The sequence below is a fragment of the Anopheles funestus genome, chromosome 3RL (assembly GCF_943734845.2).
Source record: "Anopheles funestus chromosome 3RL, idAnoFuneDA-416_04, whole genome shotgun sequence".
In the NCBI taxonomy this organism is placed as follows: Eukaryota; Metazoa; Arthropoda; class Insecta; order Diptera; family Culicidae; genus Anopheles; species Anopheles funestus.
In genome coordinates this window covers 26,674,091-26,689,596 of record NC_064599.1, presented here as the reverse complement: position 1 = coordinate 26,689,596, position 15,506 = coordinate 26,674,091, and the positions used below count along the sequence as shown (strand labels likewise).

The window sequence follows — 15,506 nt, the reverse complement described above, 5'->3', positions numbered from 1 at the left end:
GAAAGTACAAACCAGTGGACCATTTTACACCGAGCTCGTTGCGTGTGTTTCACACATACTGCGGCTGTAAGTGTGTGTGCGGTTGTTTTTAAATACAAATCGAGAGCAGAAAATACTAAGCGACGGAAGTAGCACGGCATTGCTACACTTCGCACAAAACACTCTCACACCGCCTGTATACTACATAATATACGCCGTGACCTTGAAACGGTAGAAAGAGAAATTCTGTAACACGTTACACACATGTGACCACAGTGACCGAAATGGCTGCGTAGTCCACCATCAATCCCCCCCCCCCCCCGGGGGCGGCGTATCACAGTAAACGAAAATGAAGAAGACGAAAAAAAACGCAAGTTAGGAGGGATGGTGGTGGTTTGTGCTTGTTGATCGTATAGTCTGTAAAGCAGCAGCAGGTGGATGAAAGAGATAAAAACCTCCGCCAGAGTGCCGGAACGTATTGAAACAGCTCACGTGGAAAAAGAGAGTCAACGCGATTTGTGATTTAGCGAAGCAGAAGATTCGATAAGTAGATCGCTACATAGGGATTAGTTTTCTGAAAGAAAAATAACATATTAGAATATTTAAAAAAATACGAAATAAAAAGAAAAACTAGAATGAATTGAATTCTCTTAGTATAACACTTAGACGTGAACGCCTGATGTTCGATATCGATGGTATAACAGTCGGCACCTTCGAAGGATTCATACACTTGATTAATGATGTATGTCCTTTTTTTAAAAAAAAAAGAAATGGGAGCAACAAGTGAATAAAGGAGAAAGTCTTCTGCCGACGGTTTGAAGGGATGATGACTCAATTTATCATTATGCGTACGGTCAGTGAAAATTGACCGACCGGTGAGAAACGAATGTCCTTACGGAGGAGGTTTAACGTTGAACGAAAGTCTATCATCATGCGTTCAAAGCTAACCTTCCCCGATCGATTGAAATAAAATCGGGGGAAAAAATGTTCTTTTTATTCGGCTACCTACATAATAACCTTCGTTTGAGCAGCATATCTTGCGAACAATGCGGAGAGCTCTAGAACTCAGACTGTTTTGTTAAGTCATCCGTTAACGAGTGTATTATCTACTGTTCATTTGTACACTTTTGCAAGTTTTTGTACATGTTTTTAATCGCTGTATAAGTAAGTTTTCTATTACTTCTTTTTTCTATTTACTTTTTGTATTTGAAAAATAGTTTTCATTTTTGTAAAGTGCCATAATTTTAGAGATAAATCAATTATCCATTTTATTGCAAAACATTTTTCCAATGAATTTGAACTTTTTCGCAAATTTCCACTGTTTGGTTTCACCTAGTTTAATAAAATAATGCAAAAAAAAACAGTCAAAACCAAACAGTACATCATTCATTGCACAAAGAAAATGCTTCTTTCTTATCGATGCTAAGCATCGAGCAAGGCAGTTTCGTTTTTCGCTCTTTCGCTCTCTCTTTCTCTCTTTCTCTCTCTCTCTCTCTCTGTGTGTTTGTAACAAAGCTCATAGAAAGGGGGGAAATTATCTCGAATGGCTCGGTAGCAAAAGTGTGGTATGGGTAGGCGTGAGATTCGATTAGGTAATTTCCTCTCCATTTCACTGTTTCTTTTCTTCGCTCGTTTACTAACGCCTGTGAACGGACTAAAACAATGAAATTGTATTGCTCACCCTTCCACTCCCCTTCCATCTATCACCCCCCCCCCCCTCCCCCGGGCCCAACAATTCACTATTGCACAATGGACCTTCTTTCCTAATCCGGTCGCCATTGCCTAACTGTGTGGCTTTTCCTTTTGAGCGCGGGCTTCGTTCGTCAGTCAGTTTTCCTTTCGCTTTTCTTTCGCGGGAACCCACCATTTTATTACGCTCGTTATTGCTACTATTGCTGCTGCTGCTGCTAGTTCCACGTGTTGACTGTCAACTGGTTGACTTTCTGTTTCACCAAAGGCACCCTCGCCCTGGCGATGATATTTTCATGACATTCACAAGTAGTTACAGTGGTGCGTAATACATTCTAGTATGTGTACTCAAATGTGAAAGGTTTTTTTGTTTTTTTGGTGTGTGTGTGTGTATGTCTGTCTGTCAACCACACTGTTAAGAACCTTCGGATAATATGGGAGAAATTGTGAAATAATTAAATCGCTAGCTACTTCACGACGCGTATGGATGGAAGCAAAGAAGCAAAAAAAAAACAACCTTTGTTTAAATTTCCCACTTTCCTACAAACGGGGGCTACCGTAGTCGATATCGACTGCCTAATGGTTAGCTCTTTTAAGCGTGAGAATGAGTTGCAATATTTGCAACAAAAGCACCGTGTGGCGTGTGGTACAAATGAATTGTCTTCGTAGATTCATAAACGTTGATTCTGATACAGTTATTGTTAGGCGTTTAATAACTTAATGATGGGACGCGTATGGCAGAAATCGTTCTGTCATCCCCCCGAAACAGCAACTTGCCAATGTACGATTGAAGAAGAAAAAAATAAATTCCCTCTTGACGTACCCGAGAAAAGTTTATTTTCCCCCCGACACAAAAAAGCCGTAACACAAGCGTGTTTTAAACACGTGACGATGGAACGATCTTGTACGGTGCAACTTTTGGAACATTTAAACATTTACACTAGTGCTTTATGCTCGGTTTGAAGTAAGCTGCGAATATGTTAACCGAAACCCGCACCATTTCACTTATGTATCTCCCTTTCACTTACTACCGATCTTACGAAAACAAAAAAGAGTGAAAAAGATAGCGGCAGCTTCTCTCTCGCTCTTTCGGGCTAGAAGCGCGGGCTTTTTCACTTGACTCACGCGCGCGGTTTACTCTTTTCGCACGTTTCACTCTCACTCTCTGTCGGGGGTTTTCAAACCACGAACCCGAACGCTCTTTATCTCGTTCGTGTTCGGGTTCGTTCCAAGTGGGTTCGGTACCTAGAACTGCGGAAAAACGTATGCGTCTTAAATTTTGAATTTTGAAACACATATTAAATCATGGATAAAATTCGTTTAAAAAAGTTTCATCCTCTCTACTGGCTTAAAAGTAAATAAAAATTCACTTATTAAAATTCATTAAACGAAAACATGTTTTCCTGTTTCGTTCCATTGGGGAATTACCTCCCAAAATATCAGCACAACTTTACATCAAATTTTACACATTTTCGTACTCCTAAAACCTAGCGAAAAGGGCACTCGTTTACCATCACCTTAAGCACATTTCACCGCACGTGCAAGCGGGAGAGAACGAACCCTGCACGGAACAGAGCGAGCGAGCGAAAGAGAACGAGAGCCTCGGGTGAGCTCGCTCTCTCTCTCTCTCTCTTACCGATGCGAGAGCGCAACTTTCTTAGCAGCTCGTGTTGCAGGAAGGGGATGCAACGACGCAACGCCTGTGTGCTGGGCCGCCTTTTTTGCTCTTGCGGGCACTCAGAGCAGTCGAGAGAAAACAGTCGTGATCACCTCACACGGAGTGCGTGCGCGCGCGCGATATTTCACCGGAACGACAACGACGACAGCAGGCGACGAACGTCCGCCTCGAGCTCTCTGCAACTATTCGGTTCGATCGCATCCGTTGGGCTGGTCCTAGTGTTTTTCGTTCCCTTTAAAATACATCGAGCCTTCGATTGCGTACCGGTTTTACCCGATCGTGTGTTGCCCCGTCCCTTCTGCGGCAGATTGCCTGTTTGCCAGCAGGAGAAACGAAAAAAAAAACAAGCGACGTAATCCTTACGGGAAAACGTCACAGCGAAACATCCTGCTAGGCCATCATTTGGTGTTTTGGGGGGCTATTTTTCGTGCCAAAAAAAATCCAGTGAAGAACGAAGTAAAAGAAGCGAAGGAAAACAAAAACAATGTTTATCAGTGCGTGTTACACCGTCAGCAGCGGGAGTGTTTTCCAGTGGACCCGTATTTTGTGGTAAACTTCGCGTAATTTTCGCGTCTCGGTTCGCGCGACCCTACTAGAAATAATGAATGGAATGCTGGTGCGAAGTGTTGATGTTACTGTTATGAAAAGTTGTCCGTGGAATACGGTCCTGAAGTAAGGAGCGGAAGTTTATGAAGGAGAGGTGAAAAAATACCTTGTGAAAACCTTGTTAAAAATCATTTGTGTGAGAAAGTATCGATGATAAAGCAGTGATATATTAAACGAAAAAATATAAGTGATTCAGTGAAAGAAAAGTGCTGTGGTGCTTATCTAACTTCATCAACAAAGCTGCAAAAATCTACAACAGTGCAATCGAAGCAGGCTACCTACCGTATGAGAAGCATCTACTGAACCTGCGAAATAAGCACACAAATTCCACCAACAAGTGGTTACTTTGCAGGGGCACAAAAATTCATCACAGTTGGTGCTAATGATCGTGCGCGTTTGTACGGCCAGGCGCTAAAGTGGTTCGGTGTGACAGGGAGCAATCCCGAAACCACGTTCTGCACGAACGCAGTAGGCGCGAAAATACCAGAATCGAGTGCAAAATCTCTACCACCATCCCCCGCCCCGCCCCCTTCTAAATGGTGAGTGTTCTTCGGTGTGTAGTACAGCCCAATGTATGTGCATATGATTTTACTAACACGTGTACACGTGTATCGCACTTATTGTAAGTGATTTTGGTTTCTTCAACAAATGCTTTCCATTCTCGCAAATCAAACACTCGTTTAGTATCGAAAAAAAGTAATTGTCCTGTGGTTTTTTTTATGGTAAAAACAAACAAAAAATAATACGAAAAATAGTGCGGTACACTGCTGAAGCGAAGTAAGTCTGTGTGTGGTACCACTTCGCGTGGCTATATGTTCGCGCGTACGAGAAATGAAAATAAAAGCAACGAAATACATAAGAAAAAAAAGCAACAAAGTTACCGAAGACGATTACGCAAAAGCACCACACACGCTGGAACAGCGATGGGTATACGCGAGCGCGAAACGAAAGATTGAATGATCGACCGAAAAAAAAAAACCAGTTTGAAGTAAAAGGAAAAGTGAAGCTGAAAATGCTCTTTCCTGCTTGGTTCTGTTGATCCTTCCTCTATGACCTTTTGGCGTGGTAGCGAAGCGGCGGTGTAACCACACCGTAGCGCATAAGTTTCTGGGCGAATAGGCGTCTTTGCGGCAAAAGCTAGGCGCATTTATGTTGTAAGACAGTCAATGCTTACCTGCAAACATGAGCTGCATTTTTAGCCTTTTAATGAAATGAAACGCGAAAAAATAAAAACAAAAACAAAAAGGTGACACCGTGAGCAAAACTTCGCGTGAATGGAACAGTGAGAACAGTAAGGAAATGATGCGAAGGAAGGACCCTCATCTTGAAAAGTGCAAACAAAAAAAAAAAAAATTCGCTCACACACAGCTTGAGTGTGCCAAATGGAACTGTTTTTTTTGTGTGAGTGTGTGTCAAATGTGGAAAACGGAACGGAAGTGTTTGAAGTGTGGACATTTGCTGTGTGGACACAACGGTGGGGAGGGATAATTTTCCCGGGACAAGGAAATGTTCATGCAAATGTATCCAGCAGCGAGAGCAACAGAGAGAGAGAGAGAGAGAGAGAGAGAGAGAGAGAGAGAGAGAGAGAAAGAGGCTGCGATAAATCTTATTCCCAGCCAGATAGTGGGAAGGCTTCGTGCAGTTAACTCTTTTTTTGTGCCTAATACACTCAATACACATGTATTGTGTCCAATACATCTCTCTAATACACTAAATATTTCTAATATAAACATAATACTATGTGAAGAAAACAAAAATATTTTCGATTAATTTGGTGACCAATAATCGCTTAAAAAAAGTGCGTTATTGCATTTTACCCCTTCCCAGTTTAACGTGCTTATTATCGATTGGGTAGCGTTTTTTTTTTTCTTCTGCCATAGAAATTGGTTTCCGGCTTCCGATTCTACTGCTGTGCGCTAGAGCGATTTGCGTACACCGATTTAGCCCGGGTTGGCCCGGGGAAGGCATCCCCATTGTTTGCGCAGCGTTTTTGTTGCTGCTGCTGCTGTTTGCGCTTACTTTTACAGCTTCAGCGCTGCTTGTGCGTGTTGGTAAGAGTTTTCAATGCTTCCGAAATGCCTTATTTAACACCGATCCGAGTGACGTAACGGAGGTACGAATATTGCTGCTTCTCCGCTGTAAGTCGTCCGGGTCGTTTTTTGGGCATTTCATTTCGCTTTTGTGAAATCAATCAAACTAACGAGAATGCAAATATGTTTGAAAGAGGCCGTTTGAGGAACATGTTAGTTGATTTAGAGAGAAAGAAGTTATTCTAGCCACAGTTGTATGTTCAGTACAACTAGATTTGCAAAATACGTTTTTTAATCGAGGTTTTTGGCAACTTGAGTTTTTGCATAATATTGCAATTAAACAAACAGTTTTGCTTTGAAGGATACAATTTTCGATTGGGTTTAGAGCGAGCATTTTTTGAAACATCCAAATATGTTATTTTGAGTGAAATTTCTGGATACTAAGAAATTGAGCTACTAATAGCTGAGTATTTGCACAAGATACAAATTATCATTTTAATTTCTGAGTAAAAACCAGCAATAATTGTAACTAGCTTCAGAGAAAAACTATCTTTAACTCAAGAATTGTTCTCCAAAAATTGAGTGTGTTAATTTTCATCTTCGACTTTAACCTCAAAATTCGAACGAATTTCGCTACATTTTATTTTACCAAACATACCTTCTGATTTGTGTTTTATTTAGCTACACATGCATTAAATCATAAAAATAATTATATATAACACAGCGAGCGATTAAACGTGCCACTATTTAGCTAGCTTTCCGATGGCTTTAACTGTCCTTGAAGTCTTTTCACTCGTTGCAAACAATTCTTAGCGTGGGAAACTGTTCCATTGCCAGTGCTCCTTGAAACTCCATCGAAAACAGTACGGAAAACCCCCATCAACACAAAATTCACTATCAACCGAAAAATTACCAAACCGGACAGATGTCCTTGAAGGTGTACCCAAACAGCGTCAATATCACTAGCGCGCTAGTGGCAAATTGCAAAATGAAATTGCAGTTGTTGTTGCTGCTGTTGGCGGTAGTTGTTATTGCTACCGTTTGTTTATTTCTCTGATTGATTTTTTCTCTCTTATTGTTGTACTTTTAACCACAAAATCTTGGACACATTTTGTGAGACTCGACCTCACGATGACAGGCGGGTGTTTTGCAGGAAATGGAATACTCTTGACATTACGTTCATGGTATTTTTCGTTTTGTTCGCAATAATTGATAATTGAAATTGTTACAATTATATATTTAAGAATCGGAAACTATTCGTCCAAAAGAAAAATTCTTTAATATTGCCCCCTTAACAGTGAATATTTGTCGAACTTGTTTCGATAGAAAAACGGAATAAACAATTTATATAAAAAATTATTTTCATGCAATTAAACATTTCGTTTAATTGCAGTTGTGCTTCTTTACAAGAAAACAAAGGCAAACAATTTCAAAACCAATGTTTTCTTATTGGTAAACAAATTTCTCTCCAGTTTTGATTTCCATTTTTTGTGCAATCGTTCGCATGTTGCACAAAAACACAACACAAAATCTTTCCCCGGGAAGTTTTTGGCAGCATTTGGTGACGTTTAGAATTTTTCGTCCGTTCCCTTTACTAAACGGGCCACAGCGCAAGCAAACGATTGTGCGCGAGGGAAACGCTTACGCGTTTGGTCCCTGTTTTAGAAGCGCTGCATGTATATTGCGTATGTAAAATGGGCTCGAGTGAAGGGTAAAAGTGAACATAAGGAGATAAAGGGAAAAAGCAGCAAAAGGGATGCAGTTTTTCTCTCCCTGTTTTTGTATCTTGCACCAAGTACACCACACCCCTTGCATCTTGCACATACCATGCGCCCGTTGCACTCCTCCTCCTTTTTTTCCCTTTAGCTTTCCTTTCACTTCGCTGCGGGACACTTTGTCGGCCCTTTGCCGGTACCAATACACCCTTTTTGGTTGTTGTTGTTGTTGAGCGTATACAGAGCGTTTTTGGCTGCACGTTTCGGGACATCCTATGTTTGATGAAGCGAGTAAAATGAGAAAACGGTTGATAACTAAAGCCCACACACATCAAGGGAATAGAGCCCAAATATGCTATACCATCATCGTCACCACTACACCACCATCACCCAGGGACAGCAGAGGGGACATCAGAACCAGGGAGCAAACAATGAACACAGACCGAGGGGAAAGGAGAAAATCTAAAGGCGTGTGATTATCTAATGTGAAGCTGTAGTGCCCGTGGGGCGTACATTGGACCGTTTCCTTTTGCAGGGCGGTTTTTACAGGAAATGGCGGATTTTGCGATAAAGGTTCGTTAAAGATTTCAAACACTTATGCTGTAAGATTAAAGCGCAAAGAAAGGGCAGGAAGAAAAGGAAATGCAATTTCTGCATTCGTTTGGAACGATGTAACGAATGGGAAGGAAATGGTGATTTTGGACGATTGTCTAAATGATCAAGGATGTAATGAAGAATTTGTTATATTTTTGCATAATAAAAACAAAATTTTACTTCAAAAAAAAAGTAGAATAATAAACAAAAATAGTAAATAAATACTCAGCCAGGACACGCAATAATGATCAGAATAATGTATCAAAATAACGCATAACGCACGCAACATAAAGTAACAAAGTAACATAACGCAGTCTTTAGAACAATTGAAACATTTGGAGATGTATTCAGTTGTCAGTTTTATAACAGTTCCTTCATTTGACAGTAGTGTCTGTACTAAGTGCGTTGGTACGTCAAACGTCAACTACAGCTAGTGTTAGTACAATAAGTACTAATTTGGGTTGCTTATAGCAGTGCTTCCCAACCTGTTTTAGTACCGCGGATTACTTTTTGTTCGACGTAAGTATATCGCGGCCCACATGTGCCGTCTATGAACGGACTCGTAATGTATGTATATCGCTGTTAAGGCGATTTTTTAAATAAAATATTAACATAAATTTTAATTTGTCACAATCTGGCCACAATAAAAACGCATGAAATTGTAAACAAAAATTGTTAAAATGATCGATCCAACGACCGTAAAATTTCTTCCGCGGACCACTTCTACTTAAACCACGTACCACAAGTGGTCCGCGGAGCATAGGTTGGGGACCACTGGATTATAGTACAATATTTATACTAAGTATTAATTATAGCAACAAAGTTGCGATTTCAACGCAAAATCGACTTATTGATATGATTTATTCCCATGACATAAAGCTTGTTATAGTATCTTTCTCGCTCTTTATCAACAATATTGTTAGAGAAACTATTTTTCATTATCATCTTGAAAAGGGTATGAAGAAATGTACCTTCCCCGCCCAGCTATCTAACAATGCTAACATTGAACCAAATGGCCAACATTAGTGACGAGTGTGTGTGTGTGTGTGTGGTGGCAGATCGTGTGGCACCGTATGCCGGTTGGGAAAACCTCCACAAATCAGGACCGGAAGATGGTTCGTTACGATCGATAGGCCACCGGGGGCCTGCGTTACGTTACCGTGACTGTCTGCATTTCGCCCGTTCGTGTTTGCACAGACGGTTGAGCAAAATAGCCGTTTCAAGGCGTCCGCAGGCATATACCGAGTCCGTACCGAATGGAAACGGAGCGACGAACGTGGTATGGAGCACGAGGCAGTCGCCCGCAATATAGCATCGAATTTGCCTTTTGCGCTACGAAACGATCGAAAGTGCAGAGTGCGAAGCGTAAGTGGCTTAACCTTCGCTAATCCACTTTCACCGCCGTTCGACCACCGAAGTGAAGAGGAAGAAGAAGAAAAAGAAGAAGCCAGGGGGTGGAAATAGCACTATGAGCAACGCAATTGTATGGAGCGAAGAAAAATACACGGAGACCGGACGAAACAGAAAGCAAACCGAACGGAACGGATGAGGCAACGCGAAATAAAACCGGGCCAAACATAATCAGTTCGGTGCGAACGAAATGAAGAACGTTTCTGCGTGTAGTGGTGTAGCATATACGGGTTTTGGTGCGCCTGTGTGTGGTACACTAGTGGCCGCTTCCATCACTTTCCCTCATCACCTTCACACCGTTGTTGCGTGGTCTCGTCACCGCTCCCTCCGAAACGTTGTGCGTGTGGCGCGTATATTCTCGTGGAGCAATGTGTCACTCGCTCGTTTTGTGATGCGACTTTCGCTTTCATCAGTTTCGCTTCCCTTGCCCCCCCGCCCGAGAGTGTTGGGGGCCCAGAGTCCCTACCGCATATACCGCACCGTTTTGTGTTGGTGTGTGCGGATCGCCTGGTGAAAGATCGTTCGATCAGACGCTATTGCATAAGTTTGTGGCGGCTGGCACGTAATCGCCCAGTGTCTGGCATTTCGCTGTGGCAACCACGCAACCGACAGATGTGGGTGAAATTTTGGCTACGAAAATTGGTACTTTCACTCGAGCGGATGTAATTTTACTGTTTTTGGGGTTGGTTTTTCCTTCCCCGTTTTCGTGAGGGCAGCGGGTTTTCCAGTGTTTTTTTGCACTAAAGATTCTGTCGGATGATCTCACAATTTCGTGAATGTTTCACATTCCTGCAATGGAATTTACTGACCACCATTTAAAACGTCATCGTAGAAAGGTGTCCAACACTACCCCACTGCTCGGTGTTACTAAATCCGATGCAAAATTCACATCAACACTAATTCGAAAAACTAACAACGCGTTGTCGACCTTGCTTATTCAAACGTTCAATCAGCTAACAATACACAATACACAACTCCGGTGGTTGTTTGCGTACTTGTTGACAAGCGAAAGTATATTAGTTTCGGCTAAAGGGAACGTCAAATGGACGCAAAAGGAAAGGGTTTTTGGGGAAGGTTAGACAAGGAAGGTTCGGAATAAACATATGGAACTGTTTTTTTTTCTTTCGTTTTCGTTTTTGTTGTTCTGCTTCTCTCGTGTGTACGTGTTCGAATCGAAATGCCATCGCCGCACGATCGCAACACATCTTGAAAAACCAATACGAACGAACGGCGTGACAATACGGGCACGCACGCAAAGTGTCGCAATAACCTGTGCGGATCCAATGTCATCGTCAAATATCCGCTGCGCGCGATACCGCAGCTGCGATCACAACCGATGCGTGCGTGCGTGCGTGCGTTACGAGTGGTTCAACACACTGTTTTTTTTTTGGGGGCTATTCGTTTGTCACTCTTTTGCGGGCGACTCAGTCTTGGACTCTTGGACGAGAAATTTCAAACGCATTCGTTACGAACGCCCTGCTACGCAATGTGAAACTTTTTGTGAAAAACAATCACGAAACAACCCGCGGGGCCCTTCAGCACCGAACAGCACACTGTCCTTTGTGGGGTTGTTCTCGCCCCCAATCCCGATCCCCCCCCCCTCCCCCCACCGGGATGTGTCTCGGGCTTTTCGGTGACATACTGACTGAGTGTTCAGCGCTTAGAGAGGTGTTAGTTTTTGAGCGGGAAGCTTGGAGGGATTTGTTGTTTTTTTATTGTGTTTACTATCGAAGGTCAGCGATTATTCCGCTTCCTAACCAATGGGTCTCCCTCCCACACACCGTGTGGCAACGAAAGATCGTGCCTGCATGGAGGGCATACTAACACACCTAAAACGAAGTAGAGAAAAAAAAACCTCCGTTCACTCTTCCGAGTCGCCGATGGCCCTGAATAGAAGGTGATTGGGCAATCGGTTTTTCATAGCTAATCATTGATACGATGGATCGCAGTAAAGGGGGTTCCTCGTGTGTGTTTTTTCTCTCTCTCTCTCTCTCCTCTTCCCTTCCATACTAGCCCTATGAATTGGTTGATGATTGCAAACGGAAAAAATGCGTTGTCAAAAACTACTTGCGCTGGAATGTGATAAGCGAAAAGTAATCGTACATTAATCTGGTTACTTTTCTGACCGGCTGGCCCCTACTGCACTGGACAGCGTAATGTGTGCTAAAGGTTAATAAATAATAACGTGTAAGAACTGAGCGAAAGCCGACGCAAGAATAAGACGTATGGCGATGTCGCAACCAGCTGACATAGCTGATACGGCCGTGACGCTGGATGACAGCACATACCCTAGCGTGCGCGCGCGTGTGTGTGTGTTGTCCCCAAGCTGTCAGTGGCCTTGGGCATATACACACTTTATAGTGCGTAAGGATAGAAACCACAAACGCACATCTCCCACCTCGGTGTGTGTTTGTTTGATGATGCGAGAAAGCACGCACCTCCGCACATTATCTTCACTAGCCTTTATGGGGGGCTCAGGGAGCCACCCCTGTGAGAAACTTCCGACATTGCCCCGAAACTGATTTTCCTCTCCAAAACGGGTGTAATTAGCTTGCGCGTGTGTATGTCCACTATCTTACCGTTTGTCTGGCGTTTGAAGGAACGCGATTATCAATCACACACTGACCGGGGGACACGAGGTTGTTCCCAAATATTTCACTCAAATCTTAAAGATAAGTCACAAATATACATCTGTCTGACTGTGCCGATCATAACGCTGCCTACGGGGGGGGGGGGGGGGGGGGGGGGGGGGGGGTAGGGACGGAAAAACGAAATCGAGGTCGATCTGCCCTTTTTGCTGGTTCGCACACCAAGTGCGCTTAGCTTTAGTGACCTTGGGCTACCGAATCATTATGCATTCCGGTTGCGCATGAGTTACAACAGCCATGCTGCCGTTTGCTCTTGAAAGGAAGGAACGGCACACTTCGCGTACGTTCAAATGTGTCATCCATTGCGGCGATAGTGGTTTCTGGCAAAAGTGGCTCACGCTGAGTACAACGAAAGCACGAATAGTTCACACTTCTTTTGATTAATTTGAAACATGTATTTTGCGGCGAATACACCACGTGTATGCATGATGCCACTTTAAGGTGTGTGTGTTTTTTTTTGCTTCTTTGTCATGCTCTGTAAATAGCGAGATTGTATTTTTTTTTTGTTTGATGAAAATACGACTAGCACGTGCTACTTTTGTGCAAAAGTTTATTTCCGGATAACAACGTATTATGTTGATTTAAATTTGTATTTTTCGTTTACATACACGCTTCAACGCACTACAATATCCTGGTCGCAGGCAGTGGCTCACAATAGAGCAAATCGTATTTTATTGTGCTTTTTTTTCTTTTTTGCTTTATGGAAATCTTTTCCAGTGCACAATTCGATAAAATTATACAAGTTGTATAAAAATTATTTATCTCCAATTGCTAATCCACTAAGCAAGTCGTGCTATAAAAATAACTGTATGTGTTTATAGCATGGTCCGTTTTATGTCTTCATCGCCTCTCGTATTTCCCAGGGTCTATTACATGATTTTGTCACCATTACTAAACGACCTGTTGGCCAAAACAGATACACTTTTCAGCCAATAATGTTGACCAACCGATACCGGTGGGGAAGACACCTGGTAACCGAACTCGTCTGCAGCGAACGCAACGTCGGTGAAAGTCGCACCACTACCCACCGAAACCGGCCGCAAAATTATGCAACCGTCGGCGAATACTTGCAGTTGCCGACTGTCAACAAGTTCGTACGTTTCTCTTTAGCGCATCCCCAGGCGCGTCACATGCTTGATGCGATGGTGCCTTGTCATAATATGCAATTGCATGGGTGCATGATGCGTACCTGCATGCTTCATTCACCTACTCGGATTGTCCAGATTGTCGAGTCCCCCACTTATGCTCAGCTGCATGAGGGGTTTTTTTTTCTGGTGTTGATGTTTAATAAGCGACACAAACAGGTAAAACTGAACACCGAGAGTGTTATCAAGCGTTGCAAACGAAGAAATGAAAGAGATCCCGAAAGGTCCCAAAACCTCTATAACTCCTCAACAAAAGCTTCAATAAAATGTTTGTTTCAATAAATTTGTTCGTAAAAGCTATTTCCTGCAATGTTTGAGATTTATAACTGCAATCAGTTCGGGGTAAATCGGATTTACCTATAAATATAAATATATTGTCTTCACATTCACATTTCCTGACATCTCCTGACCTACCTTAACTTTAGTGCCTAAGTACATCTGTGACTTGAATAATCTGAGGCTAAATAATGAATCTAGCAGATGAATGGTACACTATAAAAGTCGAGATTTGAACTCAGACCGGTCTGTGTGTTGCATCATACACTTCCCACTATACCATTATACCATCCACAAGTTTTGCCCACACTTACAGGGGCATAAAGCAGAACGTACGTTTTACATTTAAATTACTACTTTCTTCTACTAATAATTACTATAATGCGAAGCATCTGAACAATCTCACATCTTTGTACATCCTTTGTGCAACATTTATCGCATCTAATACTGAGCGCTTGCGACTCCGTTTCTGAAACAGCAGCGCGCGCAACAGAAGAAACGGGCATCAAAAACCATGAACGCACCCAAGGGAATTGAGACGAAGATTCCTTATCGGGAAGTTTAGTAGGTCAGCTACAGTTTGATTAGACTGTCCAACGGCTTATGTGCCGGAGGGCACGCATGAAGAAAGTCGCCAGTCGGTATTCGCACCTTTTGCCACTTTCTATACACACTTAGAACGTGGCTATTGTTATCAATATGGAGCAGATGTTCCGGCGTGGTAGTAAGAGTGTATTGACGCGATCAGTATTCATTCAAGCCAAAGTATTCGCTCACTTCCACGGCTTATTTCTCTTTTGGTTCCAACGGTCATTTCGTTGGTGGTTTGCAAAACAAACGTTCACATAAAGATCAACTAGTGGTTGCAAACTAACTCTGAGGAGAAGAAAAAAAACATCGTTGTAGTAAGCGATCGGACGCACGGAGCACCTGGGTGACGGTTAGTAAACGTGCGCTTCCATTATATGCTAAGATGACGCCACGACGCGTTTCTTCCCTCAAATAGCATAGCTTTACCATAAGAACGACCGAGAAGAAAGGGAACAATACAAAACAACACAAAAACTCTCGCTTCCCTTCTTCGCCCTGCCTGTGCACCATAATGTCACCCTGTGTTGAGGCGCCGCCGTATGCTTACAGCAGCTACCCATACAGCGACACGGACACTCGTCTCCCATGGCTCCCCCACTAAAACTTCCATACCGCGCGTGGGATCGCTGTCGGCCATGTGGAGTAAAGCTGATGAATCGAAAGTGAAGCGATTATGCAACGAGCATAAATTTCATATGGGGTCTCAGCGCTACAGTGTAAAAGTACCTTGATCTTTTCCACCTTCCCGCATGGTAACCCGGCGTGCGGCTCCCTTTTTTTTTCTTCTGTCACCCTTTACCCACTCTCCGCGCGTTCATCACCGCTTCATACACGCTGTCACAACCCTTTCGCTCATCCCCCTCCCCTCTCCGTGGGGGGGGGGGAGGTTGGGGAGGGTGAGCCACCCACCCACCTACCCAGTGGCAAACGGCATCAAAAAATAAAACAAAAAAACTCCTTCACTTTCCGCTCTGCCGATGAATGATCTTTACGTACGTGCTGTCCCGCTCCATCTGTCGATCGCCCTTGCTCGCTCGCTCCTCACGTGCGTCTTTTTATCCCCCCACAAAAAAAAAAAAACACACAGACACAAGCATGGACATTGAGTCACAGATGGAGGCGCATACATCAGCCATTGCTGCAAC

At 43.0% G+C, this 15,506-nt stretch overlaps 2 protein-coding genes across 3 annotated transcripts in view; one reads left to right on the top strand and one right to left on the bottom strand.

Annotated features, from left to right (window-relative positions):
- The window catches only part of LOC125770518 (ras-related protein Rap-2a), a 117,449-nt gene that overhangs the window by 77,140 nt on the left and 24,803 nt on the right, over positions 1–15,506 (bottom strand). The gene's annotated exons all lie outside the window — the stretch shown is intronic.
- Positions 3,391–15,506, top strand: part of LOC125770438 (transcription factor Ken 2) — a 44,444-nt gene continuing 32,328 nt past the window's right edge. The window contains exon 1 of the mRNA XM_049440065.1: positions 3,391–4,491. The gene's annotated coding sequence lies outside the window, so the exon portion shown is untranslated. The remainder of the gene's footprint in view (positions 4,492–15,506) is intronic.